The 23,669-nt window shown below is 40.7% G+C and overlaps 1 long non-coding RNA gene across 8 annotated transcripts in view; it reads right to left on the bottom strand.

Annotated features, from left to right (window-relative positions):
- LOC102160043 (uncharacterized) overlaps positions 1-23,669 on the bottom strand; it is a 730,195-nt gene that overhangs the window by 489,779 nt on the left and 216,747 nt on the right. For 3 of the 8 annotated variants that reach the window (XR_014827486.1, XR_014827490.1, XR_014827485.1), the window contains one exon: positions 2,374-2,506. This is a non-coding gene — a long non-coding RNA (uncharacterized LOC102160043). Of the gene's footprint in view, positions 1-2,373; positions 2,507-10,053; positions 10,186-23,669 lie in introns of those variants that run through there. The other 5 variants (XR_014827487.1, XR_014827488.1, XR_014827489.1 and 2 more) reach the window with 3 other exon arrangements.

Below are 23,669 nucleotides of genomic sequence, written 5' to 3'. Positions count from 1 at the left end.
GAGCATTAAAGGCAATTTCCAAATATTGCTGAAAACCAAATTGTAGTAAAGTTGGCTACATTCTCATGAACCAAACTTAACTGGAGAACTAACAACACTGATTTCTATTGACCTACTTCTGATTTGACATTTAAAAGGAAAGTAGAAAGAGTAGGATGCCCTGAACCAAGAAGTCAAAGAGGCATCAATCTCTAGTTTTCAATGTAGGGAATTGGATTTTCAATTGTCATTTGGCAGCCTAATGGGTTAGGCAAAGAGAGGCTTGATTGAATATGTGCTTTCAGCTCTTTGTGCCTGACCTTGTTCAAAACCACCAGGTCCTCGGTTCCCAGCCCAATCTGAAAAAAGTACTCCTATCTTATTATTAATCATCCCACGATAAGGAGTGTAAGTGTTTCTTCTGAAAATCACAACTCAAAGTTAATGAGTTTGGTTAAAAATAAGAGAATACACATATACATTCAGTTGAAAATGAATAGTAAGAGCTCATCTTCAACCAGCTCTTCTTCTGACTGTGGTTTCTGTACTGACTATTGATTTGTGTTCTCAGGGAGAGTCAGATCCCAGCAGTTGGCCTCAGATGGCAAGTTCAATCTAAGCAAAAACTATGATTCCTTATTCCTCAGCATATGACATTTGAAGAGAGTGATGTCTAATGAAGGTTTTCTTCTGAGCTGCCCCATTAAGAGAAAAGTACCTATCAGCCAATCAGTGTGGGCTTACAACTCCAAAAGCTCTGGGGAGCCAATGTGAGAGGGGTGAATAAGAAGGGAAGGCCCACTCACCCCCACTGTGATGTAAATAAGGGTTGTAGGACTGAGGCTCCCCTCCTACAGCCTCCAATGAACCACCATAAGTGACTCTCCTAATTGTGCTTCTGCTCAACACTGGAGGGCCTCAGTTTTCTCCTTTAATGTGGAGGGAGTGAAAAAAAAACCTGCCCTGTCAAAGCCACACAAGGGAATTCTCTTAAAATAAACAGCTAAACTTAACTGCAGGCTTTTCTTTCCATGGACATATTTTAAATGTATATAATGTTAGATGGCTGCTGGAAAAATGACAAGTGTCTGTTTTCATTAGACTCCCCAAGTGCATGGATCTAATTGACAGCCTTTCCGAGGCATGGAGGAACTTCCAGCTTCATGGTTTCCATAGCAACGTGTCCCCGCTGCAAGAACTGCACTCTGGCTCCAGCTCTAAGTCATCATTCACAGGAACCCACATTTTAGATGCTCCGTTAAGTTACCCAGGAATTTCAACATCCCAGAGGTTAACAAATCCAATTTTCCAAGTGGGTAGAATTTCCTGCTTTGAGGGCTGAGCTTCCACTTCAGAACTCCAACAATTCTTTGTTCAAATTACATGCCTTTTTGTTTCCTCCAGCCTGGCTCTGTAGCATACTGATTGTATTTAAGGCTACAAGGCTTAAATTGTCCTGGTTATCTCTCCATCTCCCTGAAAAGGAATAACATTGCACCCTCTCCTTTTAAGCAATGCTTGCAATTTTTTTTTCCGTGCCCCTGTGCCACAGCAGCAACCCAAGCCATAGCAGTGGCAATGCCAGATCCTTAACCTGCTGAGCCATCAGAGGACTCCAATACTTGCCACTCTTAATCATCTAAGATAAGCATGGCCATATCAAAAAACTCTAGGTTCACAAGTTCTAAGGTAAGGTGGGATGAGGGGAGAAGAGGCAAGGCAGCTGTACAGGCACTTGGCCCAGGCAGGGGCTGGTGGGGGCTGCAGTCCAGCCCACTCTCCACTCCCCATGCCAGTCTGAGGGGCTACCATCACTCCAAAATGATACCCTTTTCTAATTCAAAGACAGGTGTGCAGCCTGACCACAGAAAACACACTTAGCATACATTATTTCATTTAATCCTTAGAGCCTCATGACAGAGTTCTTATTAATCCTAAATCATATTGAGAAAAACCAAGGTTTTTCAGGGCCATACAGTCTGTGAATGGCAAAGCCAGGATTTCAAAGTCCTCCAACTCACATGCCCACTAATCTCCCACCGAACTTGACAGTGGAAGAAAACATGTAGAGGGTGAATGCCTTGACTTTCTCAAAGGGGAAGGCTTGTTGGACACAAAAAGGGTAGATTCTGCTCTCCAAACTATCCAGTTAGAGGAATTTCTCACGAAATGCTATCCGCAGTGTGCACTGGCACTTAAAAATCAATTATCCCTTGAATGTGTATGGCGCCACCTTCTGGGCTGCAACACACACAGGCTCTTCTATTTCATCAAAAGGAAATGACAGCCACTCTGATAGTTACTGGTACATAATGCTCTGTGTTCAAATAAGATAGTTTGGATCAGTGGTAATAGATTCTTATCAGTTAATTGAATCAGTCATTGCTCATTTACCTGGGTAGCTCTGATGGGATCTACAAAGAGCCCTTCACATCAAGATCTTCCATAAATTAGATGGATAAGTGATTGGCTTCCTTCAAATTGTAGCACACCCACAATGGGAAAGGAAGGTGCAGGTCTCATATTCCTATGTGGGAGAAAAAGTGTTAACCATAGGATAAGTGTGGGTTTAGGACTTACTCATATTCATTTCTCTTAATTGAAATACTGTGTCACAAGGGCTCGGTCTTCACCCTTTTTTTAATAAAGAAGGGATTTGTACATAAGCAAAGTACGTAAGTCAGTGACTGAATGAATTGAGCAGACTCACCAGTGACTAACTGATCCTCAGAAATGATGATTAGATCTACCTCTTCAGCCAAACAAAGAGCTGCTGATCATTATGAACATCAGCTAGGCCCTGCTCCCCCTCCACCCCCACTGCCCCCCCCCAATTCACATGTAACAGACAATGATGAGGTTAAAGGCAAAAGCACTATAGACACAGAGGTCAGCGTTCAATGCTTTGAAACATGACAGCGCAAATAGAGCAAAAGAAACATGAAGAAGGAGGAGGGGAAGGAGAAGGAGATGAAGGAGGAGGAGGGGAAGGAGAAGGAGATGAAAAAGGAGGAGGAAAGGAGAAGTAGCAGGAGCAATAGCAGTAGTAGTAGCAGTAGCAGAATCAGTCATAGCAGTAGCAGCAAAAGTAGCAGCAGCAGCAGCAGCACCAGTAGTAGCAGTAGCAACAGCAGCAGCAGCAGCAAGAGTAGCAGCAGCAGAAGCAGTAATAGTAGTGGTGGTTGTAGTAGTAGCATCAGCAGCAGTAGTAGCAGTAGTAGTAGTGGTGGTTGTAGTAGTAGCAGAAGTAGCAGTAGTAGTAGCAATGGTAGTATAGTGGTAGTGGTAGTAGCAACAGCTGCAGCAATACTAGTAGCAGCAGCAGTAGTAGTAGCACAGGAAGAAAAGAAACAAGCCAAAGATTATCTCCCCTTCCCCACATAGAAAAATGGGCTTTCTCCAGGCATTCTTCCAAGAATCCCACCTTTTTCCCCCTTCTAACTAAATCAGCTAGTGGAGAGCATACTTGAGAATGTGCTCTCTCAAGTTGGAAATCCCAGCCATCCAACTGCAACCAAACAAAAGGAGGCATGGAAAGAGAAAGTACTTGTAGGCTTAGAGCAAGAAAGCAGAGAGAATCCACTCATTGATTCATTCTTTCAACACATATTTACTGGGCTCTTACTATATGCCAGACACTGGAGAAAGAATAACAAACAAAATATTCCCATGGAATGCATACACTGGTAGGGGAAGACACAGTAAACAAAAATATTTCTGCCAAATGATCATAAAGATCATAATAAAAAAGAAAATTAGGTAATGAGGAAAGGGTTTTATTTTATAATGGGGCGCTCACAACAGCCTCCTCAGTGAGGTGGCATTTCACCAGAGACTTGAAGTGAGGAAACAAGCCATTAGGACAGGCAAGGGAGGAACAATATGGCAGAAGAAAGAACCCATGCAAAGGCCTGAGGTGCAATCAGGCTTGACACTGTTTGAGCCAAGCAAGGAGCTGAGGAGCTTGATGGAAGTAACTACATTTTACAGAACAGGGTCCCTAGGAAGCACACTCTAAGAAAGATGATTTTTCAGGAAGTGTATTTAGGGAGTATGAGTAAGCTCAGGATCAACACATATAAAAAGAAAGGGGAGGAAGCAGAATTGAACAAGAGAGGAATTTGATATGATCCTGACAGAGGGCTCAGGCAGCCCCTCAGGGAGCTCTCAAGCTGGAAAGACACTTCGGAGTTGTCCTGCATCACCGCTCAGAGGCTGGATTCTATTCCCATTTATCCATCACTAATGGGATGCAGGCTGCCCCAGGAAGAGGACATGGCCTTGGAAGAAGCAACTTTCTCCATTGGTGGACAACTTCCACAGGACCCTGGAGGCTACAGGAAACAATTCTTTCAGTCCTGAAGGGGGATCCAGGTCACACATTAAAGCATCCGCTACACCAAGGGGGATAATGTGAGGGAAAAGGACAGAAATATACCAGGAACCAGGTTATTACAAAGCCACGGGTAGTCATTGGAGGACTTGAGGAAATATATTTTAAAAGGCTCTATCTAGCTGTTGTTCTGAGAACAGACTTTGGGGGCGGGGCAGGTGGATTGCTAAGAAAAATGACATCATTGGTACTTAAAGAAAATAAAAATTGGAAAAGAAAAATGAAATAAGTTTTCAATAAGGGCAGAAAAGTTATCAAGGAATCACAAAGTGCAGGAGTTCCCTTAGCAGCTCAGCAGAAATGAATCTGACTAGCATCCATAAGGATGCAGGTTTGATTCCTGGCCTTGCTCAATGGGTTAAGGATCTGGCATTGCCATGAGCTGTGATATAGGTCGCAGACGCAGCTCAGATCCCCCATTGCTGTGGCTGTGGTGTAAGCCCGTGGCTACAGCTCCGATTCGACCTCTAGCATGGGAACCTCCATATGCCATGGGTGCGGTCCTAAAAAGACAAAAAGAGAAAAAAAAATTAAGAATCACAATGTGTCTGTGAGCCCCCGCGAGCAGCTTAAGATGGAAGAAGCAGAGATACAAGGGTGAGGCTTGGCCATTCACATCAGGAAAAACATTGGAAATCCTTTCATATAGATGAATCAGAAGTTCAATCAAATTTTTGGCATGTTTGGGGCAAGAAAATAAGAGGATTCGAGTTTCTTTGAGGGTTCTCAGGAGAGCAGAGCAGGTGGGTCATGGTGGTGCTCAGGAAAGATGAAATGCATCCTGTTAAAAAATGAGTGGGGCAACCTTTTTTTAGGGGAGTATTCTCAGCATGGTTCTCCAGAATATCACAATCATCTAGAGAGCCAGTAGGGAGTGACCCAGGTATATTAACATGGGTGAAACCCTAGACCTTTGTATGGTTTCTAAGTTTCCCAGTTGATGCTGATACCCACAAAACTTAGAGACCCACTGATCTGGGAGAGGAGACTGCTTTATGCTATGCCAATATCTGGACAGCATCCTCACCCTGGGGAAAAAAAAAAACAATCAAAGGACATCATTCTCCTTTTGTTCCCACTCAATATCAGTGTCCATTAATGTCTCTATATTACAAGCAACATTTCTCTCCTCTGCCAGAAGGTGGATCCTTACTTACTGAAAGACCCAGAACCTCCAAAATGATGAAAACCATAGGTAAGGGCAGAGTTGCCAATGTTTTTCAGGTAGTCTCTGTTGGCATAACCTGAGACCCAAGGATTCCACTCAGGGAGGTGGATTGGAAGAACATTTTAAACTTTTTAACACCTTCTTAGAGAAAAAGAAAAATAAATCAAATTAAAATGGACCACAGGAGCTCCCATTGTGGCTCAGTGGTAATGAACCCAACTAGTATCCAGGAGGATGCAGGTTCGATCCCTGGCCTCGATCCATTTCTGTGAGCTATGGTGTAGGATACAGATGTTGCTGATATCTGGTGTTGCTGTGACCGTGGTGTAGGCTGGCAGCTGTAGCTCCAATTTGACCCCTAGCCTGGGAACTTCCATATGCCATGGGTGCAGACTTATAACTGGGATTATAAAACTTTTTTTAATCAAGATGGTGGGGGAGGGGACCCAAAAGTTTATGACAGATCTCATTTCATTTTCAGAAAACTTGAAGGGGAAAATGCAACCCAGCATCTGCACTGCCTCAGTCAAGCTCTTTATTTTTATTTTTTTTTTAATCCTTTTAGGGCCATACCCATGGCACATGGAGGTTTCCAGGCTAGGGATCGAATTGGAGCTGTAGCTGCAAGCCTATATCACAGTTACAGCAATGCAGGATCTGAGCCCCATCTGCAACCTACACCACAGCTCACGGTAACACCAGATCCTTAACCCACTGAGCAGGACCAGGGATGGAACCTGTGTCTTCATGGATGCTAGTCAGGTTCATTTCCACTGAGCCATGATGGGAATTCCCGTCAAGCTATCAATGATAAGTAAAGATTGTAGAGACATGCTTCCATACCAAACCTCAGAAATATGTCAACCAATTATCCATCTGACTCAAAGAAGAAGACATTATCCAGAAAATTAAGGGCTGAATTAAAGCACTGTTGCTTCAGAGGCTTTTTGTTAAAGAGGCAGAGATACTATCCAAGAGAGAACAAAATCAAGATGAACTAAACAGAGGGCAAAGGTTTTTGCTAATAAGTAAACTACACTATGTTTTAGTAAATATACTATACTGATTTTTAAACAAAATCCTCATGTAAAAATTGAACAATTTAAGTCACAGATTAAATTAATAAAGGACAGAAAAGGATAAGGAGTCTCAAAAACAAGCCAAAAAGCCAAAAGTTTTCATATTCCATAAAGAGTTTAAAATGATTGCATTTTATAACACCTGGATGATTACATAAGAATGCCTCCTTCTGTCTTTAAATAATCACTTTAATTGCTAAAAACAAGAAACTTTACTAAGAATAAAGAAAGTATGGCCATTCAACCAAAAGGTTAAATAAAAGAAAAATAATAAGGTGTGTGCTGCTTTACGAGGTGAATAATTTATATCATGTAAAGAAAGGAAGTTACATAAGTAGGGGAAAGGTGGACTCTTCAACGAAGGCATCTGAACAAATAGGAAACCCAAAGAAAGAACCCAGGACAGCAGCAGTGAGAATAGGAGTACAGCCCAAAATTAAGAGCATGAGGGCTGAGAGTTCCTGTCGTGGCAAAGTGGGTTAAGAACCCGACTAGTATCCATGAGGATATGGGTTCAATCCTTAGCCTAAATCAGTGGGTTAAGGATCCAGTGATTCGACCCCTAGCCTGGGAACTTCCATATGCCATGAGTGTGGCCCTAAAAAGCAAAAAAAAAAAAAAAAATTGAGGGCTATACAGTACCCCTGCTGAGACACCTGTGCCTGTAAGCAATACCCCCACACTCCAAATGTTTAGATCCTGGAGTATGCCCAAGGGAACTTTGCCCTGAATACTTGTGCAATGGTTTCAGCAGAACCTTTTATATATATTAGCTGTGCATTCTTCACCATGCCTTTGAAGAAGGTTACATGTTGGTTAGTATAGGAATTGGGTTTCTAACCTATCTGATCTTATGATAAATCCACACTTTTAACTTTCATGCTATATTGCATGATATAGATGAAGAAAGGAATCCAGAACACAATAACTGTAAAGTTAGAAGATAATTAAAATAATGCTAAAAATAGCAAAACTTATGGGATCCTGGCACAGTAGACCTCATTTGTAAAATTAGAGCATTAGATGATTCTGCTGCAATATCAAAGCAAAAATAATGATGCTAAGCATTCCACTTAAAAATCTTAGGAAGAAAAGAGGACAATAACTCAGAATAATAACATAAACAAAAGTAGACATAAGTGAAGAGAAAAACAGTAAAATTAATAAATCTAAAACCTGGTACTCTGAAATACGAATAAGAGATACAAACTCATGCTGGAATTAATCAAGGCAAAGAAAAAAGGCATAAATCGGAAAAATATGGAAGGAGGATGGAGACGGAGCCAGCTGTACACAAGAGATTGTTTTAAATTATAAGTGAATATCCCGCATACTAGTAAAATGATACCACTGGGGGGGAGAATCCTGAAAAGGATAAAATACAAAAATTGACACAGTAAGAAGAAATCTGAACAGGCTAAAAAGTGATAGATAAATTGGAAAATGTTTTAAGGAAATGCTCAGAGAAAGGCCTGTTTTCCTCTGTTTTGCAAACTGACTTCCTGTTTCTACAGCTGGCACTTCTCCAAGCAGTAGGCAAAAGTAGCTGGCATTTTCAGTGCAAGGACTACTGGGTTGGCTACACAGCTGAAAGGTTTGGAAGGAAATGGGATCACAGATTTTCTCCAGTCAATAAGTACACTATTAACAGCCTAGATATAGAATAAGAGCTAAAGAGACACCAACCAATGGCACTGGAAAGCTCGGTCCCCTAAAGGAATCAATCAGCTTATATAGAGGCTCCCTCAGGAAATTCCTGCCAGGGCTGCTCCTTGGCTCAGAGCTGTGGCTGGCCCCAAAGCAGATGATGCGGCTGGGACCAGAACAGGCAGTGAGTTGCAAAAGCACCTGTTATCTTCCAACCTTCTAGAAAGAAGTCATGGCCATCAATGTGGCTCAGTGTTCCTGAAAGCAAGACAAAGACACAATGGGATCTCAGTCCTGGAGCCCTAGAGTCTTGGGAGGGTTAATTAAATATCTAACTGCGAGGAAAGGGACAGCAGGAGCTGGAGAGATGGCCCTGCCTATGCTTTTCATCACTGAGGCTTCACAGTCCCCAGGAAGGGGAGATAGATGTTGGCGAAACCACTGGGCTTGGCCCCACCCCACATTCTGCCCAGAAGAAGGCCACTGGAACAGCAGGAGGAGACACAGGCAGCAGGCAGGAACTCTTCTTAGTTATAACACATTTTAGAGGAATAAAGACCAGATTCTCAGTTGAGGTTCTGAGTTGTAGACAGTGGGGAATCTGTTCAGCAATTGAAAAAAAATAATAATAATAATTGACCCTTTGGAAAGTCAGAGGCATCAGGTTCTAAGCTGAGCTTTCAGAAATATCACCCAGAACTACTACAGTTCCAGTTGGAAGTCACTGCTTCTGGAACCCACAACTATGGCACCTCTGACTCTATTCCCATGGCAAAGAGGGCACCCCATACCTTGCTTGGTTTCCCAAGTGGCTTATATCTTACCCCGATAGAATCTAAGTCACATGTCAGCACCCTGACCGTAAGGGAGGCTTGGAAATGTAGGGGATTGATGGTAGTGGTGGTAGTGGTGTATTTTTTTGGAAAGTCAGGATTTACAAAACAGGCAACTGCCAAACTGTGAAGGGAACACAAATGATTTACAGCATCTCTGAATAACCAATGTCAAAGACTGCGGCTGTGGGCAAGTCACCTCAGTCTCCTCTCCCATTAAGAAAGGAGTATGTACGAATAACTTCTCCTAAGGCGTATGAGAATTAAATAAGAATGTGTATGCACGCTACAGAGGCTGACCCATAATTCTCCATGTCAGTTCACAAAAGACACCTGCCCTAAATGTATATGTAAAACTGTTACTGGCTCTCCCCGAGTCTGTTCCCATCACAAAGACACTGAATTTGAAAATGTCATTTCATATCCCATCCTGGTAGAGGACAAAAACATTAGCCAAAATATTCACAAGGAATCTGGCTAATAAAGTCAAAACATCTGACCTATGACCTAAGAAAAACTCAGAGTGGAATGAGAAGCCACATCTTTTCTCCGTTAAAGAGCAAGAACACAGTACGCTGAGAAAGATGTTCCACTGTTAGCTAATGTCTCGTCTAGCCACAAACAGGCGCTGTGACAACAATGTCAAAGACCAAAGCCGTCCCCAGACGCCGAGCACTCTATGTGCCAAGCACTGTGAGATGCCTTTTTCTTTTTAACATTATTATACTGACATGTCACACAGTCTTAAAAGATGGGCATTACTGGTTCCTCCTTTTATAGATCAAAAAAACTAAGATCAAGAACATGCAAGGATCACCCCAAATGAGGAGGCATTAGCATTTGAATCAAACTATAGCTCCATCCCAAAGTTTTACTCTTTCTCCTGTACCAAGAGCCTTCAGGTCTCGGGCTCCATGCCAGCTCCACAGTTTGCTGTGGTTTGACTGTACCTACCTTTCCCTTTTCCACATTCCACCCATGATTTGACAGGGCCTGTGGGCCAGGGGATCCCTTTGGCTCCTACCTCTTCAAAATTCTGCTGTCAGTGTGCTCCCTGGCACTGACTCTTTTTTATTTTCTAAACTTGGCATCTGGGACTTTGACCTCCGTGATTTTTTTTTTCCGAGTTCTGTCAGGGCTTTGCTGACCACTTTTGGCCTGAAGCCAGGGAAGCTCACAGCTGGTAGTTGATAATTAAAAAAAAAAAAAAAAAAGGATTAACCACAAGAGGGCAAAGTTCATGTGGTCTCTTTTTTTTTTAATTTAAGTATAATTGATTTATAATGCTGTGTCAGTTTCTGCCATATAGCTAAGTGACCTGGTCATACACACACACACACACACACACACACACACACACACACACACACACATTCCCCTTCTTACATTACCTTCCATAATGTTCTATCCCAGGAAATGGGATATAGTTCCCTGTGCTATACAGTAGGACCTCATTGCTTATCCATTCTAAATATAATAGTTTGCATCTACTAATCCCAAACTCCCCATCCACCCCATTCCCTTCCCCTACTGCCCCCGCTGGAAATCACAAGTCTGTTCTCTATGTCTGTGAGTCTGTTTCTGTTTTGTCGTAGGTTCATTTGAGCCATATTTTAGATTCCACATATAAGTGATTTCATAGGGTATTTGTCTTTCTCTTTCTGACAGCTGAGGTCCTTGAGTGGCTAGGATTCAGTGCTTTTACACATGGTCTCTTGATTTTGGGTATCCCTGCATAAAACAGCTGAGGACATGTAGTGGAACCTGTTGCTGCCCTTCAAAGTTCAATCACTCCCCCACCAGGCAAATATTCAGGGCTTATTCTTCTTGTGATTTTCAGCTTATCAGGGCTGCCGTGATAGCAGTCTGTGCTTCAGATCATTAGCTACTTGCTTTTAAAATGGAATCTGTTAGCTAAATATAACCAGGAGCCTTCAGTAGTTTGCACTAATTGCATTGAGTTGCTATGTTAAGGTAAATAACAGATAAAACTATCAGTGTATACATATGAAAGCTGTCACTTCCCTGTGAGCCCCAGACAGTAAGTGTTTTGGTCATTGTTTAACAGGCTTATTCAGCTGTCAGACAAATGGGATGATTGGTGACGGGGTCCTGCTCCAGAGAGAAGCCACAGCTGGGCTACATTCAATCGCAGTCTCCCCTCTTGCTGGAAGATGAGGAGCTGGGATTCCTTGGTGTGAACACTGCAAGTCGGGAATCCAGCCACAGGTTTCTCTTGGGATGAGGCCACACAAGAGGAGACTGGGTTATTGTCACTGTCCTACCATGTGTTTGGACAACTCAGATCCAGAGGGGGAAAGGGAGATACATACTCCTCAGACCTCAGCTATTCTGTGAAGGGAAGTCACTGCAGAGCTGCCTGAGCCAGCTCTCTCGATACAGATGTTGCCCTCTAGACCACTGTCTTTCTAACATTTTTGGAGCCATGGAATCATAAATCATTGTGGAATAAATGCAAGAACAAATGTAAAGAGGAAAATTCCATGGGTTCAGGTATGGGTGCCTGGTCAGTCTACAACTCTCCTCTACTCTGTCATTTAGTGGATCCACCAGATAACCAGTTTAAAAACACTGTGTAGTTTGGTTGAAAAGAGAACAGTAGACCTCAGACTTGGCCAAATTTGCGCAGAGGTAAGAAAGAAGTGGTTCTATCCAGCCCACTAAACACTGTGTTGGCCGTTTTATTTACCTCGTGCAACACAATGTCTTAGAAAGCAGTGTAATTAGCTGGTTTATATTCAATCACAATGCAATCAGCTTAATTTTTATTACTGAATTGCATTATACCCATTTAGATCAACTAAATGTTTGGTCTCTCCCTGAAGAATAACAGAAGCCTATGGCAATAAGAACAATCTATTTCTTCTTCAAAGCCTCTGGACTATCTAACATATAAAAATGTTTTTTGCTTTCTGGGACCTCTATCTTTTGGACTCAGAATATACCGCCTTAGCTTGGTCCCCTATTGAAAAGCTGTGATAGGTGCGGGGGAGACTGAGACACTGCAAGGCTTTGAAGAGTAATTTTGCCTGGGCAGAAGATATGTGAGAAAAACGAAGCCCCAACTGGAGGCACCCAATTCTAAAACAGGGATTCTGGGCCTTGCCAAACACTTTCTCTTTTAAATAACACTAAAAATCTTTGTTGTTTTTAAAAGGTGGGCAAGGGCTTGTCATTATGTCAAAAATGTTTGTGTTTTTAAGGATGTATACTAAATAGGAGTGAGGTAATATGGTATCCAAAATTTAAAATATTTCAGCAAAGAGAGAGAGGTATAAAGCAAATGTGATAAAGTCTTGGTAATTGTTGAATGTTGGTGATGGAATGTAGGGGTCCTTTTTAAAAAATTTTTTTAATTTGTTTTTTAAATTCAAAATGTAAAAATCTTCCTTCAACTCAATCCTTGGAGAGATTAATCTCTCCTTTAGCAGTGAAATGATCTGGAATGATATGGCCAAAATACCCCTGTGAAATGCTTCTGAAAATCTGAACATGCTAAAAACTCAGATGTTGTTGAGGTGAATTTCATCTCTTGTGGTGAAGAAACCAATGTGCTAAAATGACATTTCTCTAAAGCCCTTCTGCACAACACTGGGCTTGTGACAAGCTCCAAGCAAGAAAGGGTTCCACTGCCATGTACACTTAGAAAACAGCTGCACTCGAGGCTCCTGCTCAGTGAGTCATCACATACTTTAGCACTTGAAGGACTGTGCTGAATCCTACAGGGAGGAAAGGAAAAGAAACCTGGTGTTCTCTTACACAGTGTGTTTAAGAGATTGAGGGAGGAGGGAGAGATCCAAGCAGGGGAAAGGGTAAGGAAGGTACATCCACCCCTCCTTCAGGGCCTCTGCACACAATAGAACTTGTGCTAAGTGACTTTCCCAATGTCTACAATAGGTCATCACACTAGGCATTCTCACAGCACTCTGTACTTCCCTAGCTATAACTGGTATAATGCTTTACTGTGACTTCTTGTTCAGTAATTCATCTTTCCTGTCATATTGGGAACTGCCCATAGGTAAAGCCTGTATCTTGTATTCAAGATAGCTACCACTGTGACAACTGATAGCTGCCACTGTTACCCTTTTCACTTAATGTAATTCTTACCAAATTGTGGATGCTCAAGAACTATTTGCTATGTAAATAGGTAGCTATCTCATTTAATCCTCAGGTCAGTCCTAGGAGATACCACTCTCCCAGTTGTAGAGAGGAGGGCCAGAGACACATGAACATGAAATAATTTTCTTCATCTTTTTTACAACTAAGATGTGGCATATCTGGCATTCAAAATCAGTTTTTTTGACTCCTAAAGACTTTCCTACCTTCCCTAATGAAGATTATAAGACAAAATGGCAGCAACTTTAAGGAATAGTAAGAAAAGGGAAAATTAGTTCAGTTAATCTTTGAACAGTGTGTGTCTGAACTGCAGAGGTTCACTTATACACAGATATTCTTTGATAGTAAATACTACTGTGCTACTTGGCCCAGGGTTGGTTGAAACCAAGGATATAGAAGAACTATGGATATGGAAGGTCAACTATAAATTATACACAGATTAACCCTGCCCCAAAACCCCACTGTTCAAGAGTCAACTGGAATCTCACAGTGGAGAAACTTGCAGGTACTATCTTAACCAAAGTTAGCTTCATTAACAACACCTCATGACATTACATACCTTCCAACATGATGGGATGAGGACACATATTCTTCCCCAAAATCCACACTTTATTCTAATCATAGGACAACATCAAGCAAACCTAAATTGATGGATGTTCTGCAAAATGCCTGACCAGTACTTTTCAAAAATGTCAAGGTCATAAAAGTAAAGACCTGAGAAACTCATGAACTGGAGTAGACTAAGGAGAAACAACTAATTGCAATGTCGTGTCCTGGATGGGATCATGGATCAGAAAAAGAACACTTGTGAAAATGGGTGAAATCTGAATACAGTGTGAAGTTCAGTGAACATTATTCTACCAGTGTTCATTCCTTGCGGGGTTTTTTTTTAGGTTTTTTTAGGTTTTTATTTTTTCTATTATAGTTGATTTACATTGTTCTGTCAATTTCTGCTGTACATAGAGCAAAGTGACCCAGTCATACATACATACATACATATATATATACACACATATACATATATATACATTCTTTTTCTCATATTATCTTCCTTCATGTTCCATCACAAGAGACTAGATATAGTTCACTGTGCTATACAGAAGATCTCACTTCTTATTCACTCCAAATGCAACAGTTTGCATCTACTAACCCCAAACTCCCAGTCCAACCCACTCCCTCCCTCTCCCCCTTGGCAACCACACTAGAGACTCTCATACTAAGTTAAGTAAGTCAGAAGGAGAAAGCCAAATACTACACGATATCACTTATATTTGGAATCTATTATACAGCACAAATGAACCTTTCTTCAGAAAAGAAACAAACCCAAATGTCCATCAACAGATGATTGGATTCAGAAGATGTGGTATATATACACAATGGAATACTACTCAGCCATAAAAAAGAATGGCATAATGCCATTTGCAGCAACATGGATGGAACTAGAGAATCTCATAATGAGTGAAATGAGCCAGAAAGACAAAGACAAATACCATATGATATCACTTATAACTGGAATCTAATATCCAGCACAAATGAACATCTCCTCAGAAAAGAAAATCATGGACTTGGAGAAAAGACTTGTGGCTGCCTGGTGGGAGGGGGAGGGAGTGGGAGGGATTGGGAGCTTGGGCTTATCAGACACAACTTAGAATAGATTTACAAGGAGATCCTGCTGAATAGCATTGAGAACTTTGTCTAGATACTCATGTTGCAACAGAACAAAGGGTGGAGAAAAAAATTTAATTGTAATGTATACATGTAAGGATAACCTGACCCCCTTGCTGTACAGTGGGAAAATAAAATAAAATAAAATGAAACAAACTTATGGACTTGGAGAACATTCCTTAGTTTTAATCATTGTACTTTGTTCATGTAAGATTTCAGCATTAGGGAAAACTGTATTAGTTGACAACTGCTGCTATAAAAGTTAATATAAGTTTGTGATTTAAACTATAGAAATATCTAATAGTTCTGGAGGTCAGAAGGCTGAGCTGAAATCAAGATTCTGGCAGCGTACACTCCATCTACAGGAAATAATCTGTTTCTTTGACTTTTTGTTACTGTGGTAAATTATACATAAGATAAAATTGACCACTTTAACTATTTTTAGGTGCACAATTCAATGGCGTTAAGTATATTCACATTGTTGTGCAACCATCACCACCACCCACTTCCAGAATTTTCTCATCTTCCCAAATCGAAACTCTGTACCCATTGGATGATACATTTACTTACCTTCTCCATCTTCTAGAAGCTACTCAATTTCCTTGGGTTTGGGGTTTGTTTGTTGGTTCTCTTTTTCTTTTTTTCATTTTTGGCTGAACCCACAGCATACAAAAATTCCCCGGTAGGAATCAAATCTGAGCCACAGCTGTGTCCTATACCACAGCTCTGACAATGCTGAATCCTTAACCCACTGTGCCAGGCCGGGGATAAAACCCATGCCACCCTAAAGACAATGCCAGATCCTCAACCTGTTGCACCACAGTAGGAATTCTCTCATGTTCCCCGTTTCATAGCCCACTTGTACCTTCAAGACCCATAGCATAACATCATCAAATCTTTGTTTGGCTCTCCGATTTCTCTCTTTCCCGTCTAAGGACATTTATTATTACATTGGGCCCACCAGGATATCCAAAATAATCTCCCCATCTCCAATCTTAGTTTAATCATAGCTGAAAAGTCTGTTTTGCCATGTAAGTGACATATTCACAGATTCAGGGGGTTAGGTCAGGTACATATTGGAAAATGGACATTATTCTTCCTCCGCAGGTATATACCCTCTGTACTGTCTTTGCAACTTTCCATACACTGATTTTTCCTCAGATCACATGAATCTTTTGCTTTTCCCTATATTTGCAACTTCTCTGTAGTCTAAAATTATTTCAAAATAAAATGTTTTTTTAAATACAGCAATAATTGTATGGTAAACTGTGATAGCCACAGACAATATTAAAATCACAGATTCATAGATTCTCAAGGTTGAATAGGAACTTAAAGATATTTCTGTTACTGACAAAATTTTGAAGGTCCTTAGGAAGCATAATCTGTGGAGAAATAGAGTTGCCTGAAAATAACCCCTAAAGATCTTTCTGGAAAATATTTAGCATTGAGCTCTCTGGAACCAAGAGCCCTTCCAGCAACTCAGTAGTTAGTAAGCCAGAGTGTTAAGGTAATTGATTTAAAACCTGGGTCTTGAAAAGCTGAAAACATAATTCTCTTCCACTCTCTCCCCATAAGAACAGCTTATGGAAACAGAGGCCTCTGGATTCATCCCAAAACCAAAATACATTATGTCATATCATATAATATCATATATCAATTCTCTAAAGAAAGCAGTTAATGTGGGGGGGGGGGAATACTTTCTAAGGTAAGTGTGGTAAGTTTGGAAAGGGAAGATGATTACAGCAGAACCAACTCCAAAGCTCTCCAACACTGAGAAAAGGGAATAAAGAAAAACACATAACATGCACAGAATAGATACCCTGACAACAGGTCACCGCCCAAGTAAACACCTTATTATTTTGGCGGTCATGAGGAAGCAGGGAGGTCCCTAGCTTGCTCTACTCCCACAAACCCAATGTAGACCCCTCTCTCACTTATTCAAAGTCATAACTGACCTTTCTATGCAAAGGTGACATTTGTTAGAAAAAAGGACTCATCTCTACACATAAGTATGCAGCAATTTTTGTGCACAGGAATACAGTTTGCAGAGGTAAGGAAGATGAAGAGAATATTAATTTAGAGTTGGTAATGGGGACTTGAGGAAATGGGTGAAAGAAACCCAGAATTCTACTTCAGACATGTTAATGTGTATATGGGAAAATATCAAACATCAGCTCTGGACAAAGAAATGCAACTGTTTTGAACTCGTCTCTCAAAATCAAAATCTTCAGATTGAGTTGAAAATAAAAATACAAATATATGCTACTTTTATAAAATACAACCAAAACCAAATGATGCTAAGAAATTAAAATTAAAATGTTACTCAAGGTTATAGTGGCTGCCAACAAGTGAAAATAACCCAGAGGCTGGCATTTTAGTATCAAAGTAGAATTCAAGGCAAAATGCATTAAGTAGGAAAAGGTTACTTTACACAGAAAGTATAGCCTATAATGAAGAACCTAAGAATCATGAACTTTGGAAATGAATGAATTACATAGCATCAAAGTGTAGGGCAAAAATTATTATGAATGCAGTAGAAAACCGACAGAAACTGTTACTCTAGAAGGCTTTTAGTGGTTCCAAATGTCAAAGAAAGATTAAATAAGCCAAAAATAAATAGTAGAAGTAAATAAACAAATAAATAAGGGCGTGGAGGTTTGAAACAATATAATAAATACATGTGAAGAATTTTTATGGCATGCACTTTGGACAGTAACTTTAACCAAGCTCCTCTTTTTTCCTATCCTGTTCACTCCATCCTCCCTTCCCCTTCTACTTCTGGTTTCCTCACTCATTTTTTGTTTAAGAAAGTGAGGAAACTGGAGCAGATATATAAATAAATAAATATATACATATATATATACATAACTTAATTCAAATCCCTTTAGCATGATGATAAGTATAAATAAATAATCAAATAAGAAACGAAAACTGTTCCAAGGCTATGAAGGAAGTTGTTGCAGCTACAGAACCCATGGGGTGCCTTTGCCCTTGCCAGAGGCAGAGCCCTGAGCCTTCTGGGTGATGGTTTTAGAACATCTCTCTGTGACCCCATTATTTCCAGTCAAGTCAAAGACTGTTGAGCTATACAGCTCAGCCTTGGCCACTGCTGAAGCTTTACAATAGCCTTTGACTTTGGCATGAAGAAGGGCCATTTTGTTATTATTTTAAAACTGTCTCACTTTTTTGCCCTCCTATTTGTGAGTTTTGTGTATATCTTTTAGGGATTCTGGATCATTCCTTTCAACCTAACATCTTCCCAGATGAGACCTAAGAACGCTTGGTTTTGGTGTTTTGCAATTATACAACTGTGAATGTCGTGGGAACAGCCCAAGGACCACTCTGGCTTCTGATGACAGGTGCAAGTATGAGAGTTTCCCCAAACCACCTTTAGGTCTTATAATTTTCTAGGAGCTGATAGCTGCTGTAGTCATGGTTTATTAAAGGGAAAGATTCAGATTAAAATTAGCTAAGGACTGAAGTACACAGGATAGAGTCTAGGAGAAGAACCGAACAAGAGTTCTAGTTGTGTTCTCGCCAAGGAACCAGGGCACTGTCACTCTTCTGGTGATGTTGTATGACAACACGCATGGAGCATTGCCAACCAGGGGAACTTACTGAGGCCTCAGTGTTTGGAGTTTTTACTGGGGCCAGTTGTGCAGACGGGATTGACTGATTGCCCATGTGGTTGATCTCCGTCTCCAGGCCCTCTAGAGGTTGATTTCAGGACCCAAAGCCCCTACCCTGTATCACACTGTTGGTCTTTCTAGCTTGGCAGTCTCCACTCTAGGAGTATCTAGTGCGGCCAGCTCCCACCCTACGACATATTGTTAGATTACACAGCATGGCTCAAAGCCTCTAGGCAAACAAAGACACTCCTATCAGGCACAACATTCCAAGAGGACAACAGTTAGATTCTTTGGGGGTGAGGGTAAATTTTTTACCGCACAGAGGAGCTGCCCCTTCAGCTCAGGTAGTGTGTATGGAGAGTTGAAAGAGATCAGGGCCAGATGATAATGAAGAGAACATTAACAGCATCAGTCATATTTGCTGAGTTTTTCTACACACCAGGCCCTGTGTTATAGCTCTCGGAAGTGTCGATTCCCTAATGAAATAGGTGCTTTTATCTCGCCCCCCAAATGGTGCAGGCAAGGATCATGAGGCCATGCAACCAGTGCTCAACTGTACTAAGACTCCCTCTCCTCCAGCCTTCAGCTCCCAGTGAGGCAGATGGAAGATCCCTTGTACAGCAAAGTGACTACAACTACATACTAAGCTCAAATGTCCACTATGGGTAACTTTGGGCAGCTGCTATTGGAATGAAAATCCACTCAGGCAGAGAGGTTAATCTGCTTTGTTTATTACTGTAACTCAGAGCTGAGAAGACCGTACAGTAGAAAGCAAATACTCGATAAGTATTTGTTGAATGAATGATAGTACCTAAGCTAAGCTTCATTCTCTAGTGTTAAGAACAGTGGAAAACATACCTACCACATAGAGATGTTGGAAGGATTAGTGTGTTCATGCAGGAAGGCCCCTGGCTAGTAAGCAGTAATAACAGTAACTGCTGTCAGTACCATTATTATTACTACTATTATCATTGCTATTTATTATCATAGAGAATAGCAGGGAATCAAGCATAGTCACTGATAGAAGCCCCTTTCAGGAGTGGAATGGGTTTATGGTTGGAGTGGGTCCCTCTTTGAGCCCCTCAGGGCCTGCATCTGAACGTTTTGGCAGAACCTGCCCAGGATACTCCAGGATTGGAGAGAGTAAAAAACTCCCAACACAAAACTGCTCCTCTTTTACAAACTGTGCTTTGAGCAACTCCTATTTATTTTCTATTTTATTTGTTTCCATTAAAATATTTCTTCCATTTTATTTTGATTTATCTTCTTATTCTTTGAATTTTTTATTGTGTACAATGTTTATTTTTAGCTTTAGATTTTAAAAAATGATGGTGTTTGAGGCAGTAAAATTTCCTCAAGGTATGGCCTTAGCCATCTACTGTAAATCTTACCATGATACATCCTTATCATTACTTCCTAGTTAGTTCGTAACTGCATATTTTATTTCCCATCAAATCCTGTAATTGACTGTTAATTTTGTTTAACTCAATTTCCATATTCCCTGATGATGATATATTTGAAAGCATAGGTTGAGCTGAATTCCTGGTAGGAATCTAGGTCTTGTAATATCTAAAGACCTGAAATTAAGTTTTTAAAAACAGGACCTGCAACATTCAGAAGCACGGCTACTGAGTTTGCATCACCAAACACCCATGTAATGAGACTAGCAGACCATTTGTGTGGGTCTCTCCTCTGAGGTTCTTCCTTTAACAGTAAGGTCACCAGCCTTAGTACCTCCTTCTAGAGTTTTCCTGCCCTTGGTGTGAACCCCACATCGGTGCTCAGGGATGGCTCAGCTCACAGTGCTACTTCTGTTAGTATCTGCAGAGAACACAATTTGCCATCAGCTGTGAGAGTGGGAGAGACAATTGAGAGTCACTCTTACTACACCTAAAAGGAATGCTTTGCCTTATGATTTTACCACCATAAGTTCACTTTTAACATATAAGTTATATCAATCTAGTTACTTATCTTTTTAAATTTTGGGAAGAGAGGATCCACTGATCTGCCACTTCCATGATGATGCTGTGTTTCAGGATTCATTATCAAGAGAGAGTTATTTCCCTCTTCTCCAAGCCTTGACCATGGACCACACCAGTCCCAGGTGGGCACTGGTTGAAACTATTAGATGAATGGCCAGCACTGCAGATACAAAGCCTGGTGCCCCACTCAGGGATGAGGCCACAGTAAATTAGTAAAGCTCATCTTGGCAAGACTCCTTAATTTCCATAGGAAGAGGACCTATGGTTTGACCCACAAATTTTATTCCATCTTTCCCTCATACTGAGAATATCTGTCTCCAGGAAACCCCATTTACTCACAGTGCGAACTTGGGCAACTCATTTCCCCTCTCTAGGTCTCAGTCTCCTCACCTATAAAAAGGATGTAATACCAACCCCACTGAACTGCTATTAAGATCAAATGGGAAAATGTATGTAAAACACCCAGTACATTAATGGTATCTGACACACAATAAGCAATAAATGTTAGCTTTTCTATTTTTGTTACTGTCACACCAGTAGTTAAACTCGGATGCGTTTCCTAAACACACTTAAATTCATTCTCAGCTACTGAGTATTTGTAAATCCTGATAAACAAACATAATTTAATAGAAAAATGAGAAGCCTAAAGTTGTATGCCTAGGGGAATGAGAAAAAGAATATATTTATATATATACACTCACACATTATATACACACCCACACACATATATACACATAATTTACCTGTAATTATAATACAATTAAATATCTGTTAACATAAAGTATATAAATATAAATGTAAATAATTTTACTTATCCTTTTCTGGCAGGATCTCCTTTGTGTCCCAGAAAAAGTTCTCAAAGTTGCTACTTGGCTTCTTATTTATAAGTTTCATATTGATATGATTATCTTACTATGGAACAGAGAGTAATTTTTATGTTCTTTAAACTGGTATCACATGTAAGTTCTGCCAGACCAGGAATTAATAGATTATGTCTCTCCAACCTGAGTCTGATCTGAAGGTCACCATGCTCCACTGATAAGCAGATCCTGGATGTCTAGGAGTGATATGCCAGGGTCCCTGAGATGTCAGGAGGAGTTTCTTGCTTCAGCACCAGTTCTCCACCAAACCAGGCTGCTGCTCCCACAAGCTGGAGACTCACAAATACATTTGACAATCAGGTGTATTTTAGCCACAAATACACTTGGCAATCAGGTGTATTTTAGCCACAAAATGTGCTTGAAAAATATTTCACTTATTTGCCAAAATAAAAATTGATTTTGTATAACTAGCAAAGCTTATTGTGGTGGTGGTGGTAGTGGTTATTTAATATAGTATACAAAATTTAGGAAAATAGATTTGGTTTTGTAGATTGATATGACTCTTTCAGGAAGCAATCTGGTTATACATACACATGCACACACAGACACGCACACACAAACACACACACATCACCTTTTGTTCTATTAAGAATATTCAGTGTATTTATATATTTTGACCTAGTAATTACACTTTGAGCACTGCATCTTCAGGAAATTTTTTTAGCTTTTTTTTTAAAGGCCACACCCACAGCATATGGAAGTTCCCTGGCCAGGGGTCAAATTGGAGCTGCAGCTGCCAGCCTATGCCACAGTAACACCAGCTTCGAGCCATGTCTTTAACCCACACCAGAGCTCATGGCAATGCTGGATCCTCAACCCACTGAGCAAGGCAAGGGATCAAACCTAGGTCCTCATGTATACTAGTCAGATTTGTCACTGCTGAGCCACAATGGGAAATCCCCTCAGGAATTATTTCTAAAAACAGAAAGTAGTCATTTGCCAAGATGTTTATTATACTCTTATTTATAAAAATGAATATTGAAAAAAATCTAAATGTTCAACAATAGGGGAGGTGCTAAGTAATTTACATTATTCCCATCTGTTGGAAGATTATGTGGCCATTAAAGCTGGTTATAAATAGTTAGTGGAGTTCCCGTCGTGGCTCAGTGGTTAACGAATCCAACTAGGAACATGAGGTTGTAGGTTCCATCCCAGGCCTTGCTCAGTGGGTTAAGGATCCAGTGTTGCCGTGAGCTGTGGTGTAGGTCGAAGACATGGCTCAGATCCTGCATTGCTGTGGCTGTGGTGTAGGCCAGCAGCTGTAGCTCTGATCAGACCCCTAGCCTGGGAACCTCCATATGCTGTGGTGCAGCCCTAAAAAAGATAAAATAAATAAATAAAGAGTTAGTAATAACACATAATATGAAATAAAATGTATGTTAAAATATCAGAGTTATGAAAGAGTATCTAGGCAGAGTAAAAAATTGAAAGAGAAAGGGCTCAAATGTTATTATTACTTGTCTATGGCTAGCAAGATTACAGATATAATTTTTCTCTTTTTCCTTTTTTATTTTCTAAATTTAGTAAAATAAAGAGTTTTTTGTTGTTGTTGTTTTTTTTTAATAGCCACACCCATGACATATGGAGTTTTCCGGGCTAGGGGTCGAATTGGACCTGCAACCAAGGCCTATGCCATGGCAACACTGGATCTAAGCCACATCTGCAGCCTATGCCAAAGCTTGTGGCAATGTCAGATCTTTAATCCACTGAGCAAGGCCAGGGATTGAACCCAAATCCTCACGGACAGTATGTCAGGTTCTTAACACACTAAGCCACAAGAGGAACTCCAATAAAGACATTTTAAATGAAATATGCTTTGTTTTGAAAAGAAGAAGGAAGACAAAGAATAAGAACTAAAGGAGAAAGGGAAGAAAAGAAGACATTTATTTTCTCCTCCCTCCTCTCCCTGACCTTCGAAAGGTCCCACCCAGAGACTGACCCTGAGGAAGGGCTTATGCATCGCTGGTTTATTGCCTGTCGCCAAGGAAGAGTGTCCCTCCACGTCTGGCTAACTAAACTCTTAGCATCTGGGAAGCAGGGGTAGGATTTTACTGTTTTCCAGCCCCAGTGCTTAGAACAAGGTCTGAGTACTCAATAAACATTGAAGTGGGAGTTCCTGTTGTGTCTCAGTGGAAACAAATCCACCTAGTGTCCATGAGGATATGGGTTCAATTTCTGGCCTTACTCAGTGGGTCAGGGATCCAGCACTGCCATGAGCTGTGGTGTAGGTCGAAGATGCAGCTTGGATCCTGCATTGCTGTGGCTATGGTGTAGGT

The sequence above is a fragment of the Sus scrofa genome, chromosome 14 (assembly GCF_054392235.1).
Source record: "Sus scrofa isolate SSC_HxYL_T2T_F1_AM1 chromosome 14, Sscrofa_HxYL_maternal_Yorkshire_Landrace_v2.0, whole genome shotgun sequence".
NCBI classification, from domain to species: Eukaryota; Metazoa; Chordata; class Mammalia; order Artiodactyla; family Suidae; genus Sus; species Sus scrofa.
Note: the sequence above shows the minus strand (reverse complement) of the source record. Positions and strands in the feature narration are given on the sequence as shown.